Source organism: Amphiura filiformis, chromosome 15, assembly GCF_039555335.1.
Source record: "Amphiura filiformis chromosome 15, Afil_fr2py, whole genome shotgun sequence".
Taxonomy (NCBI): Eukaryota; Metazoa; Echinodermata; class Ophiuroidea; order Amphilepidida; family Amphiuridae; genus Amphiura; species Amphiura filiformis.
In genome coordinates this window covers 57,840,008-57,854,406 of record NC_092642.1, presented here as the reverse complement: position 1 = coordinate 57,854,406, position 14,399 = coordinate 57,840,008, and positions in this window count along the sequence as shown.

The window sequence follows — 14,399 nt, the reverse complement described above, 5'->3', positions numbered from 1 at the left end:
AAAATGTATACTTTTAACTATTATTAACTTTCAATTTTGTGAAAAATGCAATTGTTTAAATCTGAACCATGGTTTTAGTGGAAAAAATAGTCAAGTACAAAATACTGATTATTGATTATAAAAAATCAATAAATGACAAATCGTTGATTGATAGCTACATTAAGTACAATTCATTACAGCAAGTTTTATACAAAAATATCTCAGTTTGAGGTCAATAGAAACAATTCATAACTTTAAACCCACTTTTCTCGAAACTGTTATTTTGGCACTTAACTACTTTATCCACTAAGGTCTTCGACTGTTACAAATACGATGCCACCGCGAATAGCAAATGGAGCCTACGGGTTTCCAAGAGTGTGTTTTTTCAGTATTTAATCTCCCTATGGGTAATATTGGTAGGCCTACATGGTCAGCTAAATATACTCTCTGTCGTACGTCGAAGTTTCATTTAATTTCTTAACTGGTGTTTAAATAAAGAATATCTGGATTCCAAATAAAAGATAAAACTGAGATAATATCTCAATATCTTAGGCCTAAAAAAATGTTTGATTGGCGGAACATAAAAAAAAAATAGGTAGGTCGGGCCTAATTTTAAGGTAGGACGGGGTTACGCCAGTCAAACAATTTTTTTTTTTTTCGACGAAGCAAGGAACCTGTATGAAAGAAATTAATAATATAATATTCTATTAAAAAGTATGCAGAATTTCAACACAGCGCAGCGGCATTAGGATGGCCTCATTTCCATATAGAATTATTATATCAGAATAACCAATTTTATTGCCCCGTCATCGACACATTGAATTTCTTGGTCTTTATAAAAGACCATTCAAAAACAGGTGGAAACAGATAGATATTCCTTTTTATTTAATACTTTTGCAAGCAGATCAATATGAGACAATTTTTATCATAGAAATTTGCCCCCCATGGAGTTGAAATTTTGACATTTGACCTTTTCCCTATAACTCAAAAAAATGTACGTCGGAGATATGTCGAACTATAGTTTTTCTGAATCCATTTGACGAGAGCAATACATTGGTATGGTTTTCAGGAGGATTTGATCAAATTTGACCGGGAGCCACTCACATAAACTGTACGCATGCGTGAACAAAAAACAAGGAATATGGGGTGGTTTTTTTTTAGGCAAGGCAAGTTACGCGAGTGACGCATTTAGGGTCTAAAAACACTGATTATCAAGAAAAGGGTAGTTTTCTGAAACTGATCAACTTGTTTAGGGTACCGTTTCACATTTTAGTAAATTACGAGTCCAAAAAGGGTACCTTATGTGCTAACATTTTCAAGTATACCACGCAACACATGCGCTGCCCTATCAAAAAATATGCTACCCTTGCCCAATATACCAAGCTATGCATGTGCTGCCCATTAATAATCTTTTTTACACACTTGACCTATATACCATTATGTATATGTGCTGCCCATCAACCATTTTTGCTACAATTACCAATATTATAGCACACTATACGTGTGCTACCCTTAAACAAATCTGTGCTACCCTTGAAATTTTTGTGGTAACCTTTTCCAATATAGCACGCTACATGTACGTGTGCTACCCTTGTCCGTATATACCATGCTTTACATGTGCTGCCCTTAAACAATTTGTGCTACCCTTGTCACATGCTATACATTTGCTACCATACAAAATTGGGCTGCCCTTTCAAAAATTGTGCTACCCTTTTCCAATATACCACACAATACATGTGCTGCCCTTTCAAAATTGTGCTAACCTTTTCCTATATACCACACAATACATGTGCTGCCCTATCAAAATTTGTGCTACCCTTTTCCAATATACCACACAATACATGTGCTGCCCTTTCAAAATTTGTGCTACCCTTTTCCTATATGCCACACAATACATGTGCTGCCCTTTCAAAATTTGTGCTACCCTTTTCCTATATGCCACACAATACATGTGCTGCCCTTTCAAAATTTGTGCTACCCTTTTCCTATATACCACACAATACATGTGCTGCCCTTTCAAAATTTGTTCTATCCTTTCCTATATACCACACAATACATGTGCTGCCCTTTCAAAAATTGTGCTACCCTTTTCCAATATACCACACAATACATGTGCTGCCCTTTCAAAAATTGTGCTACCCTTTTCCAATATACCACACAATACATGTGCTGCCCTTTCAAAATTTGTGCTACCCTTTTCCTATATGCCACACAATACATGTGCTACCCTTTCAAAATTTGTTCTACCCTTTTCCTATATGCCACACAATACATGTGCTGCCCTTCCAAAATTTGTGCTACCCTTTTCCTATATACCACACAATACATGTGCTGCCCTTTCAAAAATTGTGCTACCCTTTTCCAATATACCACACAATACATGTGCTGCCCTTTCAAAAATTGTGCTACCCTTTTCCAATATACCACACAATACATGTGCTGCCCTTTCAAAAATTGTGCTACCCTTTTCCAATATACCACACAATACATGTGCTGCCCTTTCAAAATTTGTGCTACCCTTTTCCTATATGCCACACAATACATGTGCTGCCCTTTCAAAATTTGTGCTACCCTTTTCCTATATGCCACACAATACATGTGCTGCCCTTCCAAAATTTGTGCTACCCTTTTCCTATATGCCACACAATACATGTGCTGCCCTTTCAAAATTTGTGCTACCCTTTTCCTATATGCCACACAATACATGTGCTGCCCTTTCAAAATTTGTGCTACCCTTTTCCTATATACCACACAATACATGTGCTGCCCTTTCAAAATTGTGCTACCCTTTTCCAATATACCACACAATACATGTGCTGCCCTTTCAAAATTGTGCTACCTTTTCCAATATACCACACAATACATGTGCTGCCCTTTCAAAACTGTGCTACCCTTTTTCAATATATCACACAATACATGTGCTGCCCTATCAAAAATTGTGCTACCCTTTTCCAATATACCACACAATACATGTGCTGCCCTTTTAAAAATTGTGCTACCCTTTTCCAATATACCACACAATACATGTGCTGCCCTTTCAAAATGTGTGCTACCCTTTTCCTATATGCCACACAATACATGTGCTGCCCTTTCAAAATTTGTGCTACCCTTTTCCTATATGCCACACAATATATGTGCTGCCCTTTCAAAATTTGTGCTACCCTTTTCCTATATGCCACACAATACATGTGCTGCCCTTTCAAAATTTGTGCTACCCTTTTCCTATATGCCACACAATACATGTGCTGCCCTTTCAAAATTTGTGCTACCTTTTCCTATATACCACACAATACATGTGCTTCCCTTTCAAAAATTGTGCTACCTTTTTCCAATATACCACACAATACATGTGCTGCCCTTTCAAAATTGTGCTACCTTTTTCCAATATACCACACAATACATGTGCTGCCCTTTCAAAAACTATGCTACCTTTTCCAATATATCACACAATACATGTGCTGCCCTATCAAAATTGTGCTACCCTTTTCCAATATACCACACAATACATGTGCTGCCCTTTCAAAAATTGTGCTACCCTTTTCCAATATACCACACAATACATGTGCTGTCCTTTCAAAAATTGTGCTACCCTTTTCCAATATACCACACAATACATGTGCTGTCCTTTCAAAATTGTGCTACCTTTTCCTATATACCACACAATACATGTGCTGCCCTTTCAAAATTTGTGCTACCCTTTTCCTACATGCCACACAATACATGTGCTGCCCTTTCAAAATTTGTGCTACCCTTTTCCTATATGCCACACAATACATGTGCTGCCCTTTCAAAATTTGTGCTACCCTTTTCCTATATACCACACAATACATGTGCTGCCCTTTCAAAAACTGTGCTAACCTATGTCCGAAAGACCACACAATACATGTGGTGCCCTATCAAACATTGTGCTACCCTTTTCCAATATACCACACAATACATGTGCTGCCCTTTCAAAAATTGTGCTACCCTTTTCCTATATGCCACACAATACATGTGCTGCCCTTTCCAAATTTGTGCTACCCTTTTCCTATATGCCACACAATACATGTGCTGCCCTTTCAAAATTTGTGCTACCCTTTTCCTATATACCACACAATACATGTGCTGCCCTTTCAAAATTGTGCTACCCTTTTCCAATATACCACACAATACATGTGCTGCCCTATCAAAATTGTGCTACCTTTTCCAATATACCACACAATACATGTGCTGCCCTTTTCCAATATACCACACAATTCATGTGCTGCCTTTTCAAAAATTGTGCTAGCCTTTTCCTATATAGCACACAATACATGTGCTGCCCTTTCAACAATTGTGCTACCCTTTCCAATATACCACACAATACATGTACTGCCCTTTCAAAAATTGTGCTACCCTTTTCCAATATACCACACAATACATGTGCTGTCCTTTCAAAAATTGTGCTACCTTTTCCTACATACCACACAATACATGTGCTGCCCTTTCAAAATTTGTGCTACCCTTTTCCTATATGCCACACAATACATGTGCTGCCCTTTCAAAATTTGTGCTACCCTTTTCCTACATGCCACACAATACATGTGCTGCCCTTTCAAAATTTGTGCTACCCTTTTCCTATATACCACACAATACATGTGCTGCCCTTTCAAAAACTGTGCTACCCTTTTCCAATATATCACACAATACATGTGCTGCCCTATCAAAATTGTGCTACCCTTTTCCAATATACCACACAATACATGTGCTGCCCTTTCAAAAATTGTGCTACCCTTTTCCAATATACCACACAATACATGTGCTGCCCTTTCAAAAACTGTGCTACCCTTTTCCAATATACCACACAATACATGTGCTGCCCTTTCAAAAATTGTGCTACCCTTTTCCAATATACCACACAATACATGTGCTGTCCCTTTCAAAATTGTGCTGCCCTTTCAAAATTTGTGCTACCCTTTTCCTATATGCCACACAATACATGTGCTGCCCTTTCAAAATTTGTGCTACCTTTTTCCTATATGCCACACAATACATGTGCTGCCCTTTCAAAATTTGTGCTACCCTACCACACAATACATGTGCTGCCCTTTCAAAAACTGTGCTACCCTTTTCCAATATATCACACAATACATGTGCTGCCCTATCAAAAAATGTGCTACCCTTTTCCAATATACCACACAATACATGTGCTGCCCTTTCAAAATTGTGCTACCTTTTCCAATATACCACACAATACATGTGCTGCCCTTTCAAAACTGTGCTACCTTTTTTCCAATATATCACACAATACATGTGCTGCCCTATCAAAAATTGTGCTACCCTTTTCCTATATACCACACAATACATGAGCTGCCCTTTCAAAAATTGTGCTAGCCTTTTCCTATATAGCACACAATACATGTGCTGCCCTTTCAACAATTGTGCTACCCTTTTCCTATATAGCAAACAATTCATGTGCTGCCCTTTCAAAAATTGTGCTACCCTTTTCCAATATACCACATAATTCATGTGCTGCCCTTTCAAAAATTGTGCTAGCCTTTTCCTATATAGCACACAATTCATGTGCTGCCCTTTCAAAAATTGTCCTACCCTTTTCCAATATACCACACAATTCATGTGCTGCCCTTTCAAAAAATGTGCTAGCCTTTTCCTATATACCACACAATACATGTGCTGCCCTTTCAAAATTGTGCTACCCTTTTTCCAATATACCACACAATACATGTGCTGCCCTTTCAAAAATTGTGCTACCCTTTTCCAATATACCACACAATACATGTGCTGCCCTTTCAAAATTTGTGCTACCCTTTTCCTATATGCCACACAATACATGTGCTGCCCTTTCAAAATTTGTGCTACCCTTTTCCTATATGCCACACAATACATGTGCTGCCCTTCCAAAATTTGTGCTACCCTTTTCCTATATGCCACACAATACATGTGCTGCCCTTTCAAAATTTGTGCTACCCTTTTCCTATATGCCACACAATACATGTGCTGCCCTTTCAAAATTTGTGCTACCCTTTTCCTATATACCACACAATACATGTGCTGCCCTTTCAAAAATTGTGCTACCCTTTTCCAATATACCACACAATACATGTGCTGCCCTTTCAAAAATTGTGCTACCCTTTTCCAATATACCACACAATACATGTGCTGCCCTTTCAAAAACTGTGCTACCCTTTTTCAATATATCACACAATACATGTGCTGCCCTATCAAAAATTGTGCTACCCTTTTCCAATATACCACACAATACATGTGCCGCCCTTTTAAAAATTGTGCTACCCTTTTCCAATATACCACACAATACATGTGCTGCCCTTTCAAAATGTGTGCTACCCTTTTCCTATATGCCACACAATACATGTGCTGCCCTTTCGAAATTTGTGCTCCCCTTATCCTATATGCCACACAATATATGTGCTGCCCTTTCAAAATTTGTGCTACCTTTTCCTATATGCCACACAATACATGTGCTGCCCTTTCAAAATTTGTGCTACCCTTTTCCTATATGCCACACAATACATGTGCTGCCCTTTCAAAATTTGTGCTACCCTTTTCCTATATACCACACAATACATGTGCTTCCCTTTCAAAAATTGTGCTACCCTTTTCCAATATACCACACAATACATGTGCTGCCCTTTCAATAATTGTGCTACCCTTTTCCAATATACCACACAATACATGTGCTGCCCTTTCAAAAACTATGCTACCCTTTTCCAATATATCACACAATACATGTGCTGCCCTATCAAAAATTGTGCTACCCTTTTCCAATATACCACACAATACATGTGCTGCCCTTTCAAAAATTGTGCTACCCTTTTCCAATATACCACACAATACATGTGCTGTCCTTTCAAAAATTGTGCTACCCTTTTCCAATATACCACACAATACATGTGCTGTCCTTTCAAAATTTTGCTACACTTTTTCTATATCCCAAAATTTGTGCCCTTTCAAAATTTGTGCTACACTTTTCCTACATGCCACACAATACATGTGCTGCCCTTTCAAAATTTGTGCTACCCTTTTCCTATATGCCACACAATACATGTGCTTCCCTTTCAAAAATTGTGCTACCCTTTTCCAATATACCACACAATACATGTGCTGCCCTTTCAAAAATTGTGCTACCCTTTTCCAATATACCACACAATACATGTGCTGCCCTTTCAAAAACTATGCTACCCTTTTCCAATATATCACACAATACATGTGCTGCCCTATCAAAATTGTGCTACCCTTTTCCAATATACCACACAATACATGTGCTGCCCTTTCAAAAAATGTTCTACCCTTTTCCAATATACCACACAATACATGTGCTGTCCTTTCAAAAATTGTGCTACCCTTTTCCAATATATCACACAATACATGTGCTGCCCTATCAAAAATTGTGCTACCCTTTTCCAATATACCACACAATACACGTGCTGCCCTTTCAAAAATTGTGCTACCCTTTTCCAATATACCACACAATACATGTGCTGCCCTTTCAAAAACTGTGCTACCCTTTTCCAATATATCACACAATACATGTGCTGCCCTATCAAAAAATGTGCTACCCTTTTCCAATATACCACACAATACATGTGCTGCCCTTTCAAAAATTGTGCTACCCTTTTCCAATATACCACACAATACATGTGCTGCCCTTTCAAAACTGTGTTACCCTTTTCCAATATATCACACAATACATGTGCTGCCCTATCAAAAATTGTGCTACCCTTTTCCAATATACCACACAATACATGAGCTGCCCTTTCAAAAATTGTGCTACCCTTTTCCAATATACCACACAATTCATGTGCTGCCCTTTCAAAAATTGTGCTACCCTTTTCCAATATACCACACAATACATGTGCTGCCCTTTCAAAAATTGTGCTACCCTTTTCCAATATACCACATAATTCATGTGCTGCCCTTTCAAAAATTGTGCTAGCCTTTTCCTATATAGCACACAATTCATGTGCTGCCCTTTCAAAAATTGTGCTACCCTTTTCCAATATACCACACAATTCATGTGCTGCCCTTTCAAAAATTGTGCTAGCCTTTTCCTATATACCACACAATACATGTGCTGCCCTTTCAAAAATTGTGCTGCCCTTTCAAAAATTGTGCTACCCTTTTCCAATATACCACACAATACATGTGCTGCCCTTTCAAAAACTGTGCTACCCTTTTTCAATATATCACACAATACATGTGCTGCCCTATCAAAAATTGTGCTACCCTTTTCCAATATACCACACAATACATGTGCTGCCCTTTTAAAAATTGTGCTACCCTTTTCCAATATACCACACAATACATGTGCTGCCCTTTCAAAATGTGTGCTACCTTTTCCTATATGCCACACAATACATGTGCTGCCCTTTCAAAATTTGTGCTACCTTTTCCTATATGCCACACAATATATGTGCTGCCCTTTCAAAATTTGTGCTACCCTTTTCCTATATGCCACACAATACATGTGCTGCCCTTTCAAAATTTGTGCTACCCTTTTCCTATATGCCACACAATACATGTGCTGCCCTTTCAAAATTTGTGCTACCTTTTTCCTATATACCACACAATACATGTGCTTCCCTTTCAAAATTGTGCTACCCTTTTCCAATATACCACACAATACATGTGCTGCCCTTTCAAAATTGTGCTACCCTTTTCCAATATACCACACAAAACATGTGCTGCCCTTTCAAAAACTATGCTACCCTTTTCCAATATATCACACAATACATGTGCTGCCCTATCAAAATTGTGCTACCCTTTTCCAATATACCACACAATACATGTGCTGCCCTTTCAAAATTGTGCTACCCTTTTCCAATATACCACACAATACATGTGCTGTCCTTTCAAAATTTTGCTACCCTTTTCCTACATGCCACACAATACATGTGCTGCCCTTTCAAAATTTGTGCTACCCTTTTCCTATATGCCACACAATACATGTGCTGCCCTTTCAAAATTTGTGCTACCCTTTTCCTATATACCACACAATACATGTGCTGCCCTTTCAAAAACTGTGCTACCCTTTTCCAATATATCACACAATACATGTGCTGCCCTATCAAAAATTGTGCTACCCATTTCCAATATACCACACAATACATGTGCTGCCCTTTCAAAAATTGTGCTACCCTTTTCCTATATGCCACACAATACATGTGCTGCCCTTTCAAAAATTGTGCTACCCTTTTCCAATATGCCACACAATACATGTGCTGCCCTATCAAAATTGTGCTACCTTTTTCCAATATACCACACAATACATGTGCTGCCCTTTTAAAAATTGTGCTACCCTTTTCCAATATACCACACAATTCATGTGCTGCCTTTTCAAAATTGTGCTAGCCTTTTTCCTATATAGCACACAATACATGTGCTGCCCTTTCAACAATTGTGCTACCCTTTCCAATATACCACACAATACATGTGCTGCCCTTTCAAAACTTGTGCTACCCTTTTCCAATATACCACACAATACATGTGCTGCCCTTTCAAAAAATTGTGCTACCTTTTCCAATATACCACACAATTCATGTGCTGCCCTTTAAAAATTGTGCTACCCTTTTTCAATATACCACACAATACATGAGCTGCCCTTTCAAAAATTGTGCTACCCTTTTCCTATATAGCACACAATACATGTGCTGCCCTTTCAAAAATTGTGCTACCCTTTTCCTATATACCACCAAATACATGTGCCCATATTTCAACCTGATTTCAACTAACTTTTAGGTTGAAATCGGGTTGAAATCAGGTTAGATTGAAACTTCGACGTTGTGTCAACGTTGATTCAACGGCGAAATCCTAACCTGTGCCCACTGGGTAAACACGATAAATAGCATTTTCATATTTGAACCATTGTAAACTATTTAAGAACTTCAGGATTTGATTCTGCACTTTGCGAATTCGATTGAACATTTTTCCATTTTGTTTTCGCATAATATTAATTTGTATTTCCAAATAGGCTCTGAATTAAAGCCTACGTGAAGTTGGCTGCACAATTTGCAAAATTTGCTGCACAATGTGCGAAATTGGGTGCACTTTTTAGAATTTTGAATGCGTATTAAATGAAATAGATTGAACATTCGCTTAATTGAAATCGAGAATGTAAGCGTTCATTAAATTTCGCGCGAAAAGGAATGTCACTTATACTAAACTGAACGACCAAAGTTCGAAATTGGACGGGAAAACCTATATTAATAATAATAATAACACTAATAATAATAATAATAATTAACGTAGGACCGTAGGACTACTTTCATCTAAAACCCACCCACCCCGCCCCCCCACCCCATACACGTAGTAATACAGTAAATAAGGAAAATGGCCCCATGTAGGAGTACATACAACAATGTATAAAAGAAGGTCCTCCATAGGACTACTTTCATCTAACAACCACCCTCCACCCCAAACACGTAGGACTACTCATTAAATAATAAAGAAAATGGCCCCTGTAGGACTACATGCAACAAAGTATAAAAAGGTCCCCCCTAGGACTACTTTCATCTAACACCCAGCCACCCCACCCCATACACGTAGGACTACTTAGTAAATAATAAGGAAAATTGGCCCTGTAGGACTACATGCAACAAAGTATAAAAAGGTCCCCAGAGGACTACTTTCATCTAACACCCAAACACCCACCCCACCCCATACACGTAGGACTACAGTAATAAGGATATGGGCCCCTGTAGGATTACATGCAACAAAATATAAAAAAGGTCCTCCGTAGAACTACTTTCATGTAACACCCACCTACCCACCCCATACACGTAGGACTACTCAGTAAATAATAATAAGGAAAATGGGCTACTGTACTGTAGGACTTCATGCAACAAAGTGTAAAAAGGTCCCTGTAGGACTACTTTCATCTAACACCCACCCACCCCACCCTATACACGTAGGACTACAGTAAATAAGGAAATTGGCCCCGTATGATTTCATGCAACAAAGTATAAAAAAAAGGTCCTCCGTAGGACTACTTTCATCTTAAACCCACCCACCTACCCCATACACGTAGGACTACTTAATAAATAATAATAAGGAAAACTGGCCCCTGTAGGACTACATGCAACAAAGTATAAAAAGGTCCCCCCGTAGGACTACTTTCATCTAACACCCAACCACCCCACACACGCAGGACTTCAGTTAATAAGGAAAATGGGCCCCCTGTAGGGTTACATACACCAAAGTATAAAAAAAGGTCCTCCGTAGGACTACTTTCATCTAACACCCACCCCATGCACGTAGGACTACTCAGTAAATAATAATAAGAATAACAAAAGAAAACTACATCCACCCACCGAGTTTGAGCCCCGTACGAACTACGACGGCCTCATATTGACATTAGCAGTCACATACAAATAGACACATTATATCTACAGAGAATATCGTATAATAAAGAAACACATTTCACATTGATTCACATTCACACTAATTACTAGCGTACACCCATAAAGTTACACCCAATCCTTTGTTTGCCCTTTTCCTTTTTAAAGGAATTTTTAATTACCGGAGGATTTCAGCATGCGCAGTATATTGGCTCTGATTGGCCCTTGCAACAAGGTCGGTGATATTACAGTAAGCAAAGCAGTCAGGACTTGTGATGCAAACGAAATTGGATACCCCGCTATATGCCCCGCGGCCTCTTGGTAGCATATGGTTTCTGCTGAATGTTATTGATTTAACAGGGGCACTAATCCTGCTGCTGACAGATGTACTTAATGGTATACCGAGGTAGCTCGGTATTCGACGCTCCAAAAAGCTTAGACAACACCTTGTAATGGCTGGCATCAGTCGAAAGCTCCCGCCATGAGTAGTATTTTTAAGAACCAGTGAAATTCGCTCAATAAGAATAGTTCACCATTTTAGATGGCATTTCGTACAGTTTGTCTTTTTGTCCAGTCGTTCCAGGTTCCGGATTCTCAGTATTCACCACCGCGGCCCAGCCGCGTTACAAATTTTTGGTGGCAGCTTGTGTGGATGAACTTTGCTTCTTAGGAGAGTTGACCTTCTTCATAGATGACAGACCTACTGAGTACTGAGATCGTCCGGAACAGCCTGGACATGAATTTCGACATTCCATGGTAAGCTTACCTGTGGCTTCGCAGCTCTATTTAGCCTATTCTATGGTGTTCAAAATGTATACTGTTTCTGCGCCGCTACGGTTCTACGCTACACATATGCCATGTCTACGCTACCAATGCGATGGTGATGTTTGTGTGTTTGTGATGTCAGAATTGAGTCTAAAATGCTTCAAAGCCTGTTGAGCATGTGAGTGCCGGTATTCCTTGATGTAATTATGGCCTACAAATGCAGCTTCAGAATTGAGTAGTACCAAATGACCAGTCTATCATCTTTAATATGCAATGTAATTGCAAGTATTTACAACTGCATAAATGTCCTTCATGTTAACTTTTATCAAAGTTTTTATACTTTTAGTGTTGCCAGATGGCCTACAGTCACAGCCTCATCTTACATTATCTGGTGGTATAGCAATCCTAAGGTTGGTAGACAACCCAACTCCGAAATTAGATAGAAAATAATGTGGATGGTGATCCAGGCGCTGTAACAGGGACTACAGGCACAGCAGCAGGGGCTCAAGGCGCTGTAGCAGGGGCTGCAGAGTGCAGGCGCAGTAGCAGGGGCTGCAGACGCTGTAGCAGGGGTTGCAGCAATGGATACATACAGTAGTAGACGCCACTGCCCATTGAACTGGAAGTAGTCGCAAGGCCACGTAGTAACCACCCGCCGTTCCCAGAGAAGGTGCTCGATAAAGGAGTGAGGAAGAGGGAGATATAGCGCCATGCCTGGAAGATGTATTTTTACATGTGAATTTGTTGGAATTGGAAAGGACCGGTCCGCTTTTGTTGATACCTCCGTTGTAGCCAGGACGAGCAGGGTAAGCTCAGCAGCTAACGGAGATGTGTTTTTTGATCGCAATGGTTGAGTAAGCGCCATTGTTTTGATCTGGTACTACGCCTTGAGACGACTACTACAAAATGGGTGGAACCTTAGGATGATTGCAGGGAGACTGAGAGTGTGTGAGACTCTTATCATTCTACTTAATTTACATAAACTGAGAGAGGTAAGATGTGGCTGTATCAGCTGTGCTGTACTAATTGTACAGTGCTGCTGAATGGAAATTTTAAAAGTGAGTGGCTACCAACCAACAACTGTTTACACCAATCTTGATAGTTAGCAATCTTTATTAATTTCTTCAAATTATAGATCTCACCTGGGGTGATGAAACATACCTACCTTTCACATGTATGACGTACTGGTGTTGCTGGTGCACCACAGTATCAGGGGTCCTACATTGTGTTCTGGAATGTTGACATTGATGCTTGCAGTACTGATCACACTGTAAAATTCATTACCAATATTTCCTACCTACCTTTCAGGGAGAGATGGTTTGGCTACACTCTACCTTGCCAACCTTGAAGATTAACTTTATTTGATGGAGAAAAAAAAAAAAAGTCTAACATGTACCTTCAACTTTAACAAAATAACTGCAAAATGTCATGTTTTATGATATTTTATTGTTCAACCAACTTTATTAATTCTGATGATTTGGTACTACACATTGTACATATGCTATCAACTTGACTGTGTTGATGTGAATTAAAGAATGGTACCATTGCTTTGCTTGTGTAAACAACCATCTTTACTAGTTGTATCTTTTCAGCAATGGTTCATCAGTCAGCATGTGGTGACGGTGGTTCTTCAGTCTTCGATGGTATTCAACCTGGAGATGGCACGCACCTGGGACATGTTGCAATGAGAAGTTTGACACTGGTATTATTTATTCTCTACCTTGGGCTCTATGTGGGATGTCATGTGAGCGATGGTCTGAACCTGTTCTGATGAGAGCCCTGTGCTAGCTACATGGTGTGATGGGATGACTGCGCTACCGAGTGTGTATGGTGAAACTTTGATGGTTCTTCCAACAATACCAGTGTTAAATCTTTTCAAAGCAACATTTCCCAACTTGAGTCTTGACAAGGTGACTCTCACTGCCATCTGGAACCTGGTTCAGCATGATGTCAGATGACAGGCTACCTGTGTGATGGTGTACAAGCTGATGATCATCTGAGAGACTGATAACCTGCAGAAGAAGACTATACGAAGATTCAGTTAATTCAGCATGTAAAATTTGTAAATTCACACATCAAAAATCTAGCAAATAATTTGGAGCACAAAATTTTAATTGATAAATAATTTATCTTTGAATTTTGAAAATTGGATTTTTGGAAAATAAAATTTAAATGAATTTTGGTTATTTTGAAAAGCTCAGAAAGTGAAATACTATTATTTCTGATATTAAAGTTTTGTGATGATTGGAAACATTTAAAAATTTGGAGTTTTGGATAATTGGAAATTTGAAAATTGATTGAAATTTTAAAACTTGAAATTTT